Genomic DNA, 16,562 nt, shown 5'->3' on the forward strand with positions numbered 1-16,562 from the left:
TTCATGCAATATTTCACACATAATTTCTGTATCTTATGCAAAAATAATCAGGCGTGCAACAAGAAAATAACTAAAAGCAAACCAAAAGGGAGGAAAAAAAACAGAAACAGAAATATCATAGTAAAACTGCCAAAAACAAAGACAAAGCAGAAAATTATAAAGGCAGCCAGAAAATAATTTAAAAGGAGCCAGAAAAAAAGGCTCATTGGCTTCAAAGAAAGATTCCGCCAAAGAAACAATAGTAGCCAGCAGACAATGGACTAACATCTTTGAAATGCTGACCTAGAATTCAATACTCTGTGAAAATATCATTCATAAATGAAGACAAAGTAAATTTTCAGAAAGACACAATTGGGAGAATGTAGCTGTGTATGATTGTGATTAGAAGAAATGCTACAGGAATATATTCTTTTACAGAAAACACTCAAAGAAAGAACCATGGAGGTAAAGGAGAAATGTCATAAGTAAATATGAAGGTAGATCAAATGAAATTTAGCTAAAGAAGTATTTATGTTTTGTGTAGCTTTATATATACTATTTGTGCATATAATACATTAAATACATATACATGTGTGTATCAAGAGAGAGAAAAAAGATTAAGGTGTATGTATACAATAAAACAAAAGTTATGGGGAAATAATTGGATACAAATTATTCTACCAATTCTAAGATTCTTACATTTTTATGTTGTGGAAACATTCTTATTTCATTTTACGTTTACTGAGACAAGGGTTACTAAAATTTTAGATGAACAATTAAAATGAAGCAATTAATAACTCAAATTATTAACATCAATTTTTGTTATATGGCATGGTAGTATTTGTGATTTTATTATCTGGATTTCTTTTTCATTCTCTACCTTTTACAATGTTCATCTTTTCCCCACATTGCTTATTCCAGAATATTCTCATTCTAGAATTATCTGACATTGATGTAAAAGTTGATTTTTCTTTTAGACTTCTACAATGATATGTTTCACAAGAAATCCCACATTTCAATGGCTTTCAAAAATAAGTATTTATTTTTCTTACTTACAGGTAAGTAGTGGATTAAGGTGTACCCCACAAGTCACTCATTCCGCAATTTACAGCAATGTAGGTTACACTCTTTTCAAGGTACATGGCAGAAAGGTAAAAGCTGAAAGCATAAAATTAGAGCTACAAAAGCACATTGTAAGTAGAGGCGCCTGTCACATCTCCTAACGTCTTATTATTTGCCACATTAAGCATGTGGCCATGCCCTCTTCAATGTGGTTCTACTTTAAGATCTGCATTATCTTCAGGAGGCACTTTAAAGTCCCAGGCAAAGGATGAAAATATATTATGTTATTTTTAAAAAGGAGTAGTTGATTCAGTTTGCTATACAGCAGAAACTAACACAACATTGTAAAGCAACTCTACTCCAGTAAAAATTAATGAAAAAAGAAAGGAGCAAAGAGACAACAATACAATCTATCATACAGTTCAAAACTCACATGTACACTTGATTCATTGTTACTTTATTGAGGAATCATACCCAGGATTCCACAGTCTAGGTACTATAATTCAATATATTCAAGTAGTTAGCATTTTATCCTCCGTTAAAGCCACATACCATTTTATCAAGCTGTTTTCTTATTTTCCTTGCCCATTAATATATGCTTGTTCAGGACAAGCTCTTAACATATATATATATGTATATGTGTATAATTTACGTATAAATTTGTATAAGTGAAGTCACTCAGTCGTGTCCGACTCTTTGCGACCCCATGGACTGTAGCCTACCAGGCTTCTCTGTCCATGGGATTCTCCAGGCAAGAATACTGGAGTGGGTTACCATTTCCTTCTCCAGGGGATCTTCCCGACCCAGGGATCGAACCCGGGTCTCCCGCATTGGAGGCAGACGCTTTAACTGAGTTGAATATGTGACTCACAATAAGTATTAATTTAATATTTGCTGAAGGAATGAATGGAAAAATCCTGGGTTTCTACCTCAATATGGACATATGTAGAAACCTGCACTCTAATGTAACATTTTCCTTTCCTTAATTTACAGAAATATCTAGACTATGAGACATATTTGCTATCCTAAATTTAGGGCAAAACACTGAAAGTCTGAGCAGGCAATGCAAACATATAAAATAAAAAACATAATACCCCAGATTAGGAAGATATAGATTTTCTTATAATGAATTATCTCATTATACTTTTCATAGCTTGTAGGGATATTTTGAGAGAATTATAGTATACAATCATGAATATATAGGCTTCACAGGTGATGAAGTGGTAAAGAATCGCCTGCCAATGCAGGAGACACAAGAAATGCGGGTTCAATCCCTGCCTTGGAAAGATCCCCTGGAGCAGGAAATACCCCACAACAATATTCTTGCCTGGAAAAATTCCATGAGGAGAGGAGCCTGGTAGGCTACTGTGCTTGTGGTCATAAAGAGTTGGACATGACTGAGTGACTGAGAACACACACACACAGAGAAAGTAAATAGTTAAGAAACAAATAGTTAATATTTTAAAGCGTGTCTTTAAATACTTTGTCATAATGACTAAATGAAGTTCACAAAATAAGATTGGAGAAGGAAATGGCAACCCACTCCAGTATTTTTGCTTGGGAAATCCCATGAACAGAGAACAGTGAGCTACAGTCCATGGGGTTGCAAAGAGTCAGAAATAACTGAACTAAGCACACATGCGTGCATACCCACATGCACACAAACGTCAAGTACATATAATTTCCCTGAATGACAAATAAAAGCCTAAAATCTCTCATTAGAAGACTAACAATATAAAGTCATAAAATTAACATGTCTGCAGTTAGAAAAATAAAAATTTTGAAATATTTTGCTATCTGGTGGAATTGCTTTAGCATATCTATGCACCCAGAATTTTTTAATTGATTAAGGAGTGAAATTCATAGGAAATGAAACTTTATTTGCCACAATAATCTAACCCTGTACGTTGCACTTTTTACATAAAATATTTTCTTTATTTTTTAGCTTATTTTCTTCTGTTGTCATTACCGTTTGACCCAGAGAGTACCTAGATACAGGTGTACGTACAATCGATTATTTCTCTCAAAGATCTATATGCTTTAAGAAGTGAAGTCTGTGTCAACTTTCAATAGTTTATTTCTTTATATTTGAGTAACTTTCAAATTTAATAACTGTCTTGAAAATATGGTGAATATAAACAAAATAAGGATATTTCCTATAGGTACGTAAGACCCTTCAGTTTATATACTTCTGAGATTGGTAATTAACATCTAACTCTTATGCTATTAGGCTCTTCTTGAGACTCCTAGTCTCATTAGAGCAGGGAATACTTATGTTTGGTGGATCCTTAATGACTAGCACTGAAAAAGAGGCATAGCAGGGACCCAATAAATAGGATTAAATTTGGCTGCTTTTCCAACATGAATTTTAAAAATTCCTGAGACTACATATAGGGCTCAGGAATATACATTAGGGCTCAGGTGAATATACATATACACCTACGTCTTAGGTGTTAGATGAATTTTATAATTCATAGAATTAACAACATAAAACTATTACACATATCTTCCTTACCTATTTTCATTTTATAAAAAAAATTTGAATATATTTTTAAATTTTTACAGCATGCATTTTTTGTTGCAGCTGCCAATGGTGTGGCAGATCATTTTTGAGTCTGGTAGTAGTGAGGTCACTGAATGACCAATCAGAATAGCCCTGAACTTGACACTGTAATTACAGAAATCAGATCTGAATAAGAGCAAACAAGATATTTTTAACACATAACTAGCAAAGCTGAGCTTTCATGATTCATAAATAGCTCTTCAAATTGATTAGAACAGTAAAAACTGTCTAACACAAAATGAGAAAGGAGTGTAAAAAATAAGTTTATATACATGGAAACCTGAAATTTTAATAAACACATAATAATTTTTCATCAGTAATCAGCAAAATGTCAACTAAAAAAGATATCACTCTGTATCAGATACACAAAAACTTCAAGTCAGTCAAAAGAATATCTTTGTGAGCTGTATCAATGTCAACTCTCATATACTCATTGAAGCATAAATGTATATAATTTTGGTAACCATCAGCAATATTTAGTAAAGATGAATTTCTGCATATTTTTTATATAGAAAATCCATATATATGTATATTAACATGGATTTCTGATATGCAAATTGTCCATGTATCAAATTATGCAATAATAAAACTTGGAAACAACTTAAAATTCATCACCTACAGAACTGAAGAGTGTATTGAGCTTTTTTATGCAAAGGTGACATAAATCCATTCAAAGGAATAAAGAAAAGCTCTTTATATGAACATGGATACATAAAACATAATAGAGAAAGGAAATTGATCAGTGAACATGCTATTTATATCAAGTTGAAACATTTTTTGTGGATAAGTTCACATAAATGGTATATTAAAACACTCATGAAAATCATATATCAGACACTGAGAATCGTTCTTGAGTTCTGTGTTCCATGCGAGGTGAAAGGCATTGGGAAGAATAGGAGAAGCCTACTGTCTCTACAATTGTTCAACAATCAGTCGAATCATCAGTAGAACATAAGTTGGGAGCTTCAATTCAATAAAGTTATTTTGGGTAGTATTACATACTTTTGTCAGATAATTTGAATAATAGTCCTTTCCCGATTTGGAACCAGTCTGTTGTTCCAGGTCCAGTTCTAACTGTTGCTTCTTGACTGGCATACAGATTTCTCAGGAGAAATAGAGGAAAGAAATAGAGGAAAACAATAGAATGGGAAAGACTAAAGATCTCTTCAAGAAAATTAGAGATACCAAGGGAACATTTCATGCAAAGGTGGGCACAATAAAGGAAAATGTTGGTATGGACCTAACAGAAGCAGAAGATATTAAGAAGAGGTGGCAAGAATACACAGAAATATACAAAAAAGATCTCATGACCCAGATAACCATGATGGTGTGATCACTCACCTAGAGCCAGACATCCTGGAGTGAGAAGTCAAGTGGGCCTTAAGAAGCATCACTATGAATAAAGCTAATGGAGGTGATGGAATTCCAGTTGAGCTATTCCAAATCTTAAAAGATGATGCTGTGAAAGTGCTGCACTCAATATGCCAGTAAGTTTGGAAAACTCAGCAGAGGTCACAGGATTGGAAAAGGTCAGCTTTCATTCCAATCTGAAAGAAAGGCAATGCCAAAGAATGCTCAAACTACCACACAATTGCACTCATCTCACACGCTAGCAAAGTAATGTTCAAAATTCTCCAAGTCAGACTTGGTACGTGAACTGTGAACTTCCAGATGTTCAAGCTGGATTTAGAAAAGTCAGAGGAACCAGAGATCAAATTGCCAACATCTGCTGGATCATCGAAAAAGCAAGACTGTTCCAGAAAAACATCTACTTCTGCTTTATTGACTATGCAAACACCTTTGATTGTGTGGATCACAACAAACTGTGAGGAAATGTCCATACATGACTAGTGGAAAAACCATAGCTTTGACTATATGGACCTTTGTCAACAAAGTGATGTCTCTGCATGTAACCATATAATACCATCATACCCACAATCACCACCATCACCAGCAACAAACAACAACATCAAAGGTTTCAATAATTTCAAGATAAAAGCTACAAGAAATTTAAAAATGCAGCCCCAGGACCCATAAGTGGGGTTGAGGGATGGAGAAAGGTCAACAGCATAGAAACACTTGGCCTCAACAGTATGAAATGAAGCAACAGAGGGGAGAGTGGAGAAGATGCTAAAAACCTGACGCTGGTGCTACATAGTGTGGGCTGCAAGCACAGAAATTCCCAGGCACCCCCAACAGCTAACTGAAGATTAAATCTTCATCTCATCCTTCTTGCCACCAGCTGAGTAGTTCCTAGTTCCTTTGAAAAAGTTCTTTCCTGCCTGTGCTTTCTAGTTCTAATCTCTGTCTCTCTTTCTTTCCCAAGACTTCAATATTGTCTATCCTCTCTCAACTAAACATTAATAAGAATTTATAATTCATGTACAAGACTTACCATCCTCTCTCCAACTACAATTTTCAAGAATTTAAAGAAACTATTTCATTATCTTTATGTGGCAGAGTAAAAGCTTTCATAATCTATCAATCCTTGTATTTTCATGTTGTATAGCATTATAAATTGTATTTATTCATGTCCATAGTTCAATAATTAGCAGATTTTCATTTTTGCTATTGAGGATTTGGAAATGTTGTGTTAGTTTTGTTTGTGTTTGAGCAGTATTAAATATAAAAATATTTCCTTTTAATGTCTTAGCTCAGTGCTTAACAAAATTGCCCTGTGGTGTTTCTTCTAGAGCGTTTTGACTTTTAACCTTCCTACTAGCTGTATAAGTGGCTGATCAGAAACCTCTACTATTTACTTGAGACTTCTAATTTCATAATGAGGTTTCTTGGACCCCATGCCAGAGTGTATAAATCAGAATCTTTGAAAAACACATTTCCTTTTGCTGCATTTTAAAGCAGCATCCTCAAAGGTCCCTGGGCACATTGAGGTGTGAGACAATTGTTTTAAGTCTTGAATTTCAATTTTTATTATATCCTATTTATACCTTCAAAATTATATTCACAAACTTGTATTGATTACTCACCTTGCCAGTCTGCCACATTCACTGAGATAGTCGCATAATTTGCTATTACTAGGACTATAAACGTAATTTTCTCAACATTTTGAAGAGATAATATTTTCAAGCAGATTGCTCTTTCCTGGGCTTCCTCAATTTTCATAATATTCTTATTATACTAAGGTGGCAAGAATTTCAAATAGCTTTTCAAATGTGACTTCAATTACTTGTCACCTATGTGGATTTCCGTAACTTTTCAATAAAGTGAATTTACTGTTGTACTTTTTAAAAATCTGTCATCAAATGAGTTTGATTATATTTATTGTTTTTTTAAAGAAAATAAAGAGGACAGTGGCCTTTAATTAGTATTATGTCAATACTACTTTATACATATAATCCCTAAATACCCTATTTATCATAGCAGAGAAGATACAGTATTTAGAAAATAATTGCTTAAAATAGCTTGCAAAAAGAGCAAGGGAAATTGTAAAATAATACATAAATATTAACTCTATTGTACTGTGTGTGTGTTTTATTTATTTGTACATATCTTTTAAATATTCAGAAGGTAATAACAAAATGCTATGACAACAAATAACAAAAATATACAAAGCTTCTACCAAATGAAAAATATTTAAGTCTTAAAAAGTATCTATTTTTTTCAGTATTGAAATACATATATATATTAAATTTATATAAATTTTAAAGTTATTCTCTATTGGTATCCTCTTTTCAGGCAATATAATAATTTTGTTTCTGAGCATATACTATAAATATACCCAAAGATATTTCATATTTGAATGCCTAAAGAAGTCATTTAAAGTTTTGAGTCCTTGTGGTAGTCAAGTGGGGTACATTTTGCTTCATTGGTCCATGCTTGGCTAGAGTGCCCGTCGCTAGACTTGGTATTAAATCCCTTCTCTTCTTTAATTACACTCTTTATCATGCTTCTCATCCACTTATAATTAAAACATGATCCAGATAACACTCTTTTTCTTAAAGCCATCCCAATAATTTCCACACATGCCCAGAATAACGTAAAAATAACTGCTTGTTTCAGTTTAAAAATTCCCACATGAATCTAAAAATCACTGACATACAATTCATCTTTCTTCACTTCCTCACTCATTGTGATATTACAGTCTCACGGAAAGTTTTCCTATTCTCTTCTCAAAAGTCATTTATTTCTGCCTTAGAGTCTCCACATTAGAATTTCTTCTTTAAAAGGTATCAGTGCATTCCATGAACTGACTTTCACATCACTATTTTTATCTACCTTATCATTCACATATCAGCTTAAATGACATCTCTGTTATGAAGGCTTCCTTCACGATCTTTCACTTGTTACTTCCTACTTGATTATTAGCATCCCATCTAATGATTTTTGCTGCTGCTTTTGCTCAGTCACTAAATTATGTCCAACTCTTTGAGACCCCATGGACTCCAGCTTGCCAGGCTTCCTTGTCCTCTACCATCTCCAGGAGTTTGGTTAAATTCATATCCCTTGACTTGGAAATACTATTGAATCATCTCATCCTCTGCTTCCCCCTTCTCCCTTTTCCTTCAATCTTTCCCAGCAGCTAAAGGAACCCTCAAGAGTCTTCACCAGCACCACGGTTTAAAGAATTAATTCTTTGGCATTCAACCTTCTTTTTGGTCCAACTTTCACATCTGCAAATGAATACTGGAAAAAAACATAGATTTGACTATAAAGACCTTTGCTGACAAAGTGATGTTCCTACTTTTAATACAGGTCTAGGTTTGTCATGAATTTTCTTCAAGGAGCAAGTGCCTTTTAATTTTGTGGCTGTGGTCACCAACCACGAACCCAAGAAAATAAAATATGTCACTGCTTCCACTTTTTTCCACTTCTATCTGCCATGAAGTGATGGAACTGGATGCCATGATCTTAGTTTTTTTAAAAAATGTTGAGTTTCAAGCCAGCATTTTCACTCTCCTCTTTCACCCTCATCAAGAGGCTCTTTCGTTCCTCTTCACTTATGACATTAGAGTGATATCATCTGTATATCTGAGTTTATTGATATTTCTCCCCACAATCTTAATTCCAGCTTGTGATTCATCCAGCCTGACAATTCACATGATGTACTCTACATATAAGTTAAATAGCAGGGTAACATTATACAGCCTTGAGGTACTCCTTTTCCAATTTGGAATCAGTCCCTTGTTCCATATCCAGTTCTAACTCTTGCTCCTTCATCTACATACAAGTTTCTCAGTAGGCAGGTAAGATTGTCTGGTATTCCTATTTGTCTAAGAATTTTCCATGGTTTGTTGTGATCTACACAGTCAAAGACTTTAGCATAGTCAATGAAGGAGAAGTAGGTGTTTTTCTGGAATTCTCTTACTTTTCCTATGATCCAACGGATGTTGGCAATTTGATCTCTGATTACTTTGCCTTTTCTAAATCCAGCTTGAACATCTGGAAGTTCTCAATTCACATAGTTTTGAAACCTAGCTTGGAGAATTTTCAGCATTACCTTGCTAGCATGTGAATGTATATGCCTATCACTACAGAAAGTAAGATCTATTAAAAAAGAAAAAAAAAAATAGCACTCCACCTGTTTCCTTGACCTCCATATCCCTGGACCCTTCATAGTCATAATATAAATATTTATATGCACAGACATGTATATATTAATTGAGCTATCAATAGATACACAAGTTTGTTAAGAAATTGATCCATTTCAATGCCAAAAAGCACGAATTGCTTTTGTGGGTAGATCAGTACTATAAAGAATCTTTGGAAGTCAGAACACACAGGAGGTTAGTGTGGTAGGACAAATTTCTAAATGGGTCATTCAAAGATTCCCCATCCTAATCCCCATAATGTGCGAATGTGGTATTACTCCTATGATCATGTTTTTAATGTTATATTACATAGCCCATAATAAAACAGGAAGATATGCAGGGTGGGCCCATTGTCATAATAGAGCCTTAAAAAGAGTAACTTTTTTTTCTGATAGGGGCAGAAGACAGTATTAGAGAAACTGGAAACACAAGAGAATTTCCAGGTATCATTACTGGGCATGAAGATGCAGAGGGGCCATTCAATGAATGTGGGTGATCTCTCAAAGTTGAGAACAACCACTGCTGATACCCCAAGAGGCAATGTGGGTCTCTGTCCTAAATCTCACAGATCATCGTTCTGCCAACCACCTGTGTGAGTGTGGAAGGTTATTCTCACTCATAGCTCTCAGAAAGAACATGATCTAGCCAACACAGTACTTTACCCTAGACTGAGGACCCAGTCAAATCTACTCAGACTTCTGAATTAAAGAAATGTCAGAGGTTAGATAGATGTTTTCTAAGTGGCTAGAACTGCTCTTTGGTATAGATCACTAGAAAATAATACAGTCAAATCTAAGGAAAAAACCACTCTCCAGGAGAGTCAGCTTCCACACTCACACAGGTGGCTGGCAGTTATTCATATAGGATCACGAAGGTGCCCTGGGGAAACTATCAGTATTTATCTGGGGCATTGAATATGGAGCATCAAAGATGTTTGGCTTTATTTTATTTAAAATTTTTTGTTTGGGTATAGCTGATTTACAATGTTGAGTTAGTTTCTGTTGTACGAGAAAGTTAATCAGTTATACATGTACATATATTCACTCTTTTTAGATCCTTTTACACTATAATTCACTATAGTTCCTTTGAGTTCCTTGTGCTATACAGTAGCCCTGACTAATTATTTATTTTATATATTGTAATGTGTATATGTCAAACACTATATGACTTTATTTTAGCCCCTATTACCATTGCTAAAGCAGCAGACTCCAGACCCTATTACCATTGCTAAAACAGCAGACTCCAGATAACACATCCCCTGTTCTTGAGAAACCAATATAAAATTGTAAGATAAAGAAGTAATCTGGGACTTTAAATGGCTGAAAACTATCAAGAAAAATAATGTACCTGTATCAAAAGAACAGTTAGTCATACGGATATTCCTCAGGTGAACATGGCATACCTCTGCTTTTGTAAACGGAAAACAGACAGTAAGTTGAACAATGTCAAAGTCAGTGACACATAAAACCATGAATCAGTAAGGAAGCAATCACCTTAAAAGAGAAGTGGTGATTCCCCCTTTGCATGCTCAGAGAACTAAGATTAAAGGAAACATCAATTGTGTGCTTGTCTTGAATAAATTATATCTTTAGAAGCATACTAAAGAGTATTGCATCCATGAAAGTGTAACAGGTTATAAGAAAGATAACTAATTAGAAATAACACATCAGAAATGATTGCCAGGATCAAAGAGGAAAAAAAAAAGACAGCATATAGACTGACAGGCAGACTGTTCTCAGAGATGAGATGAAGCAACAATAATGTGATGCTAAGCCAAATTATGCTAAAACCACAAGATAGCACATAAAATCAGCAGATGGAGAGAATTCACAGGAGGAGAGCTAGGAAGGAGAGGGGTGAAGTGGGGTGTATTCCCCTATGGGAGACTTTGTGGGTGCAGTCTTGGAGACTGTGTGATCAAACTTTGATAATTGCATGGTAGTAGCCCCCCCACTGGAGAAGGAAACGGTAACCCACTCCAGTGTTCTTGCCTGGAGAATCCCATGAACAGAGAAGCCTGGTAGGCTACAGTCCACGGGGTCGCAAAGAGTCGGACACAACTGAGCGACTGAACGGAACAGAAGCATACATGCTGTGATGAATATTGAGAACATTTGATATAAAAATTTGCTTTCTGAAATTTATTTTCAAGTGTCAGTTCAGTCGCTCAGTCATGTCTGACTCTTCACAAACCCAAGGACTACTGCACGCCAGACTTCCCTGTCCATCACCAGCTCCCAAAGCTTGCTCAAACTCATGTCCATCATCAGTGATGCCATCCAACCATTTCATCCTGTGCCATCCCCTTCTCCTCCTGCCTTCAATCTTTCCCAGCATCAGGGTCTTTCCAGTGAGTCAATTCTTTGTATTAAGTGACCAAAGTATTATAGCTTCAGCTTCAGCATTGGTCCTTCCAATGAATATTCAGGACTAATTTCCTTTAGGATTAACTGATTTGATCTCTTTGCTGTCTAAGGGACTCTCAAAAGTCTTCTCCAACAAAACAGTTTGGAAGCATCAGTTTTTCTATATATTTTCAGATATACCCTAGTGAAAACTTTGAGGTAGCTGTCTTAGTTTTAACTGCCATGTAATGAAATTTAATGCATTTTCTTTCAACTCAGCTATTAAGTTTGTCATATATCTATTAATCCCTTTGCTTGCAGGAACTAAATTAACTGAAGATTAAAAGGTCCATTGTAGGTAATAGTATCCTGTTAAAACCTTTTTTGGTAATAGCTGAACATCTCTTGTAACAAACATAACTATAACCTGTGAATAAAAATATAATAGAGAGAAGTAAGGATTCAAATTTACCAAATACAGACCTCTGAAAAAATTATTACAGGACATACTCCAGAAAAATAAGATAAAACATGTGAAAGATAAATCACAGGGGAATTCATGAAATATAGGGAATAGTTTTGAACAGACCAATTAAATTCAGTTCAGTCACTCAGTCATGTCCAACTCTTTGTGACCCCATGAACTGCAGCATAGCAGAGTTCTCCATCACCAAATCCCAGAGCTTGCTCAAACTCATGTCCATCGTGTCCATGAAGCCATCCAATTACCTCATCCTCTGTCATTCCCTTCTACTCCTGCCTTCAATCTTTCCCGGCATCAGGATCTTTTCCCAATAAGTCAGTTCTTTGCATCACTGGACCAAGTATTGGAACTTCAGCTTCAACATCAATCCTTCCAATGAATATTCAGGACTGATTTACTTAGAATTGACTGGTTTGATCTCCTTACAGTCCAAGGGACTCTCAAGAATCTTCTCCAACACCACAGTTCAAAAGCATCAAATCTTTGGCCCTCAGCTTTATTTATAGTCCAAATCTCACATCCATACATGACTACTGGAAATACCACAGCTTTGAGTAGATGGACTTTTGTCGACAAAGTAATATCTCTGTTTTATAATATGCTATCTAGGTTGGTCAGCTTTTCTTTCAAGGAGCAAGAATCTTTTAATTTCATGACTGTAGTCACCATCTGCAGTGATTTTGAAACCCAAGAAAATAAAGTCTGTCACTGTTTCCACTGTTTCTCCATCTATTTTCCATGGAGTGATGGGACTGGATGCCATGATATTAGATTTTGAATGTTGAGTTTTAAGCCAGCTTTTTCACTTTCTTCTTTCACCTTCATCAAGAGTCTCTTTAGTTCCTTTTCACTTTCTGCCATAAGTGTTGTATCATCTGGGCATCTGACGTTATCTGACAATCTTGATTCCAGCTTGTGCTTCATCCAGCCAGGAATTTCACATGATGTACTCTGCATATAAGTTAAATAAGCAGGTTGACAATACACAGCCTTGATGTACTCCTTTCCCAATTTGGAACCAGTTTGTTCTTCCATGTCCAATTCCAACTGCTGCTTCTTGACCTGCATACAGATTTCTCAGGAGGCAGGTCAGGTGGTCTAGTATTCCCATCTCTTGAAGATTTTTCCACAGTTTGTTGTGATCCACAGCATTAAATATTCCCGTGATATGTCTAATTTTCTTGAAGAGATCTCTAGCCTTTCCCATTCTATTGTTTTCCTCTATTTCTTATTTCTTTCATTGATTACTGAGGAAGGCTTTCTTATCTCTGCTATTCTTTGGAACTCTGCATTCAGATGTTTATATCTTTCCTTTTCTCCTTTGCCTTTAGCTTCTCGTCTTTTCTCAGCTATTTGTAAGGCCTCCTCAGACAACCATTTTGCCTTTTCCCACTTCTTTTTCTTGGAATGTTCTTGACCACTGCCTCCTGTACAACACCATGAACCTCTGTCCATAATTCTTCAGGCATTCTGTTTATCTGATTTAGTCCCTTGACTCCATTTGTCACTTTGACTGTATAATTGTAATGGATTTGATTTAGGTCATATCTGAATGGTCTAGTGGTTTTCCCTACTTTTTTAATTAAAGTCTGAATTTGGCAATAAGGCTTTCATGATCTGAGCCACAATCAGCTCCTCATCTTATTTTTGCTGACTGTATAGAGCTTGTCCATCTTTGGCTGCAAAGAATATAATCAATCTGATTTCGATATTGACCATCTGGTGATGTCAATGTGTAGAGTCTTCTCTTGTGCCATTTTAAGAGGGTGTTTGCTATGACCTGTGCAGTCTTTTTGCAGAACTCTGTTAACCTTTGCTCTGCTTTGTTTTGTACTCCAAGGCCAAATTTGCCTCTTATCCAGGTATCTCTTGACTTTCTACTTTTGCATTCCAGTCCCTATGATGAAAATGACATCTTTTTTGGATGTTAGTTCTAGAAGGTCCTATAGGTCTTTATCGAACAGTTCAATTTCAGCTTCTTCAGCATTACTGGTTGGGGCATAAACTTGAATTACTGTGAAATTAAATAGTTTACCTTGGAAACGAACAAAGATCATTCTGAACTTTTTTATATTGCATCCAAGTACTGCATTTTGGACTCTTGTTGACTATAATGGCTACTCCTTTTCTTTGAAAGGATTCTTGCCCACAATAGTAGATATGATGGTCATCTGAGTTAAATTCACCCATTCCAGTCCATTTTAGTTCACTGATTCCTAAAATGTCACTCTTGCCATCTCCTGTCTGACCATTTCTAATTTACCTTGATTCAGGAACCTAACTTTCCAGCAATATTGCTGTTTACAGCATCAAACTTTACTTCCATCACCAGTCACATCCACAACTGGGCATTATTTTTGCTTTGGCTCCGTGTTTTCATTCTTTCTGGAGTTATTTCTCCACTCTTCTCTGGCAGGTAGCATATTGGGCACCTAGCAACATAGGGAGTGCATGGTTCAGTGTCATATCTTTTGCCTTTTCATACTGTTCATGGGGTTCTCAAGGCAAGAATATTGAAGTGGGTGCATGATTCCCTGGAGAAGAGAAAGGTTACCCACTCCAGTATTTTTGGGCTTCCCTGGTGACTCAGATGGTAAAGAATCTCCCTCCAATGAGGGAGCTCTAAGTTTGATCACTGGTTGGGAAAATCCCCTGGAGGAAGGCATGGCAACCCACTCCATGATTCTTGCCTGGAGAATCCCCATGTACAGAGGAGCCTCATGGAGTTGCAAAGTGTTAGACGTGACTGACTGAATAAGTACAGAAAAGCATGTATTGTTCAAAGAATAAAAAAATTTTCATAAACATATAAATAACATGACTATATTATTATTATAATTCTGTAATATATGTGTGTGTGTATGTGTAGATATAGGTGCTTACAGATAGATTCATTGATATAGGAAAAAAATCTAGACATGTATGTAGCAAATTATGATCTGTGCATGTCACTGACCATAAAACTAAAGATTAAAATGTGCTTAAGTACATATTTTTAAAATTTTAATTTTATGAATTATAAAAAGTTATAGTTCAATTTTTATGCAATATATTTTAATTTTATTATTCTACTATAGTTAATATTTTTTAAAATGTGGGGAGCAATTCTTTAAAAATACATATCAGATTACAAGACTTATAATAAAAATAATTATATCTGCTTGTTTTGTCTGCTTCTCCACTCAGAAGAGAAAAATAAAGTTTTGTTTGTCAATTGTCTGTTGTGACCATTTAAACTATGTAGAAGTTTAGGGAAGAAAGTTATAATGAGGACGAAGAAAAAAGAGAAAAGGAGTAGACTTGGCTAAAAAAGAATGATATTTTCTTTAAAATAAAATTAAATTTAGGAGTTTAAAGCTTCACATCAAATATAGAACTTAAAGTATAAAGCACTAAATATCCACCATTTTGGAGAAAAATACATATATACCTTATTTAGATCAGACAGTAGCCCGTGAATCTCTTGGGATCAGAAGAAATTCTAAAATGAGCTAAAGATTACATTTAAGTTGCACATACAGCTCAAACTACCACACAGTTGCACTCATCTCACACGCTAGTAAAGTCATGCTCAAAATTCTCCAAGCCAGGCTTTGGCAATATGTGAACCGTGAACTCCCAGATGTTCAAGCAGGTTTTAGAAAAGGCAGAGGAACCAGAGATCAAATAGTCAACATCGGCTGGATCATGGAGAAAGCAAGAGAGTTTCAGAAAAACATCTATTTCTGCTTCATTGACTATGCCAAAGCCTTTGACTGTGAGGATCACAATAGACTGTGGAACATTCTGAAAGAGATGGGAATACCAGACCACCTGACCTGCCTCTTGAGAAACCTGTATGCAGGTCAGGAAGCAACAGTTAGAACTGGACGTGGAACAACAGACTGGTTCCAAATAGGAAAAAGAGTACGTCAAGATTGTATATTGTCACCCTGCTTATTTAACTTATATTCAGAGTACATCATGAGGAACGCTGGGCTGGAAGAAGCACAAGCTGGAATCAAGATAGCTGGGAGAAATATCAATAACGTCAGATATGCAGATAACACTATCCTTATGGCAGAAAATGAAGAGGAACTCAAAAGCCTCTTGATGAAAGTGAAAGAGGAGAGTGAAAAGTTTGGCTTGAAGCTCAACATTCAGAAAACGAAGATCATAGCATCTGGTCCCATCACTTGATGGGAAATAGATGGGGAAACAGTGGAAACAGTGCCAGATTTTACTTTTTTAGGCTCCAAAATCACTGCAGATGCTGATTGCAGCCAGGAATTAAAAGATGCTTACTCCTTGGAAGGAAAGTTATGACCAACCTAGATAGCATATTAAAAAGCAGACACATTACTTTGCCAACCAAGGTCCGTCTAGTCAAGGCTATGGTTTTTTCCGTGGTCATGTATGGATGTATTGGACTGTGAAGAAAGCTGATCACTGAAGAATTGATGCTTTTGAACTGTGGTGCTGGAGAAGACTCTTGAGAGTCCCTTGGACTGCAAGGAGATCCAACCAGTCCATTCTAGAGGAGATCAATCCTGGGTGTTCATTGGAAGGACTGATACTAAAGCTGAAACTCCAATACTTTG

The sequence above is a fragment of the Moschus berezovskii genome, chromosome 18 (assembly GCF_049115385.1).
Source record: "Moschus berezovskii isolate FMDL1 chromosome 18, NW_MosBer_1.0, whole genome shotgun sequence".
In the NCBI taxonomy this organism is placed as follows: domain Eukaryota; kingdom Metazoa; phylum Chordata; class Mammalia; order Artiodactyla; family Moschidae; genus Moschus; species Moschus berezovskii.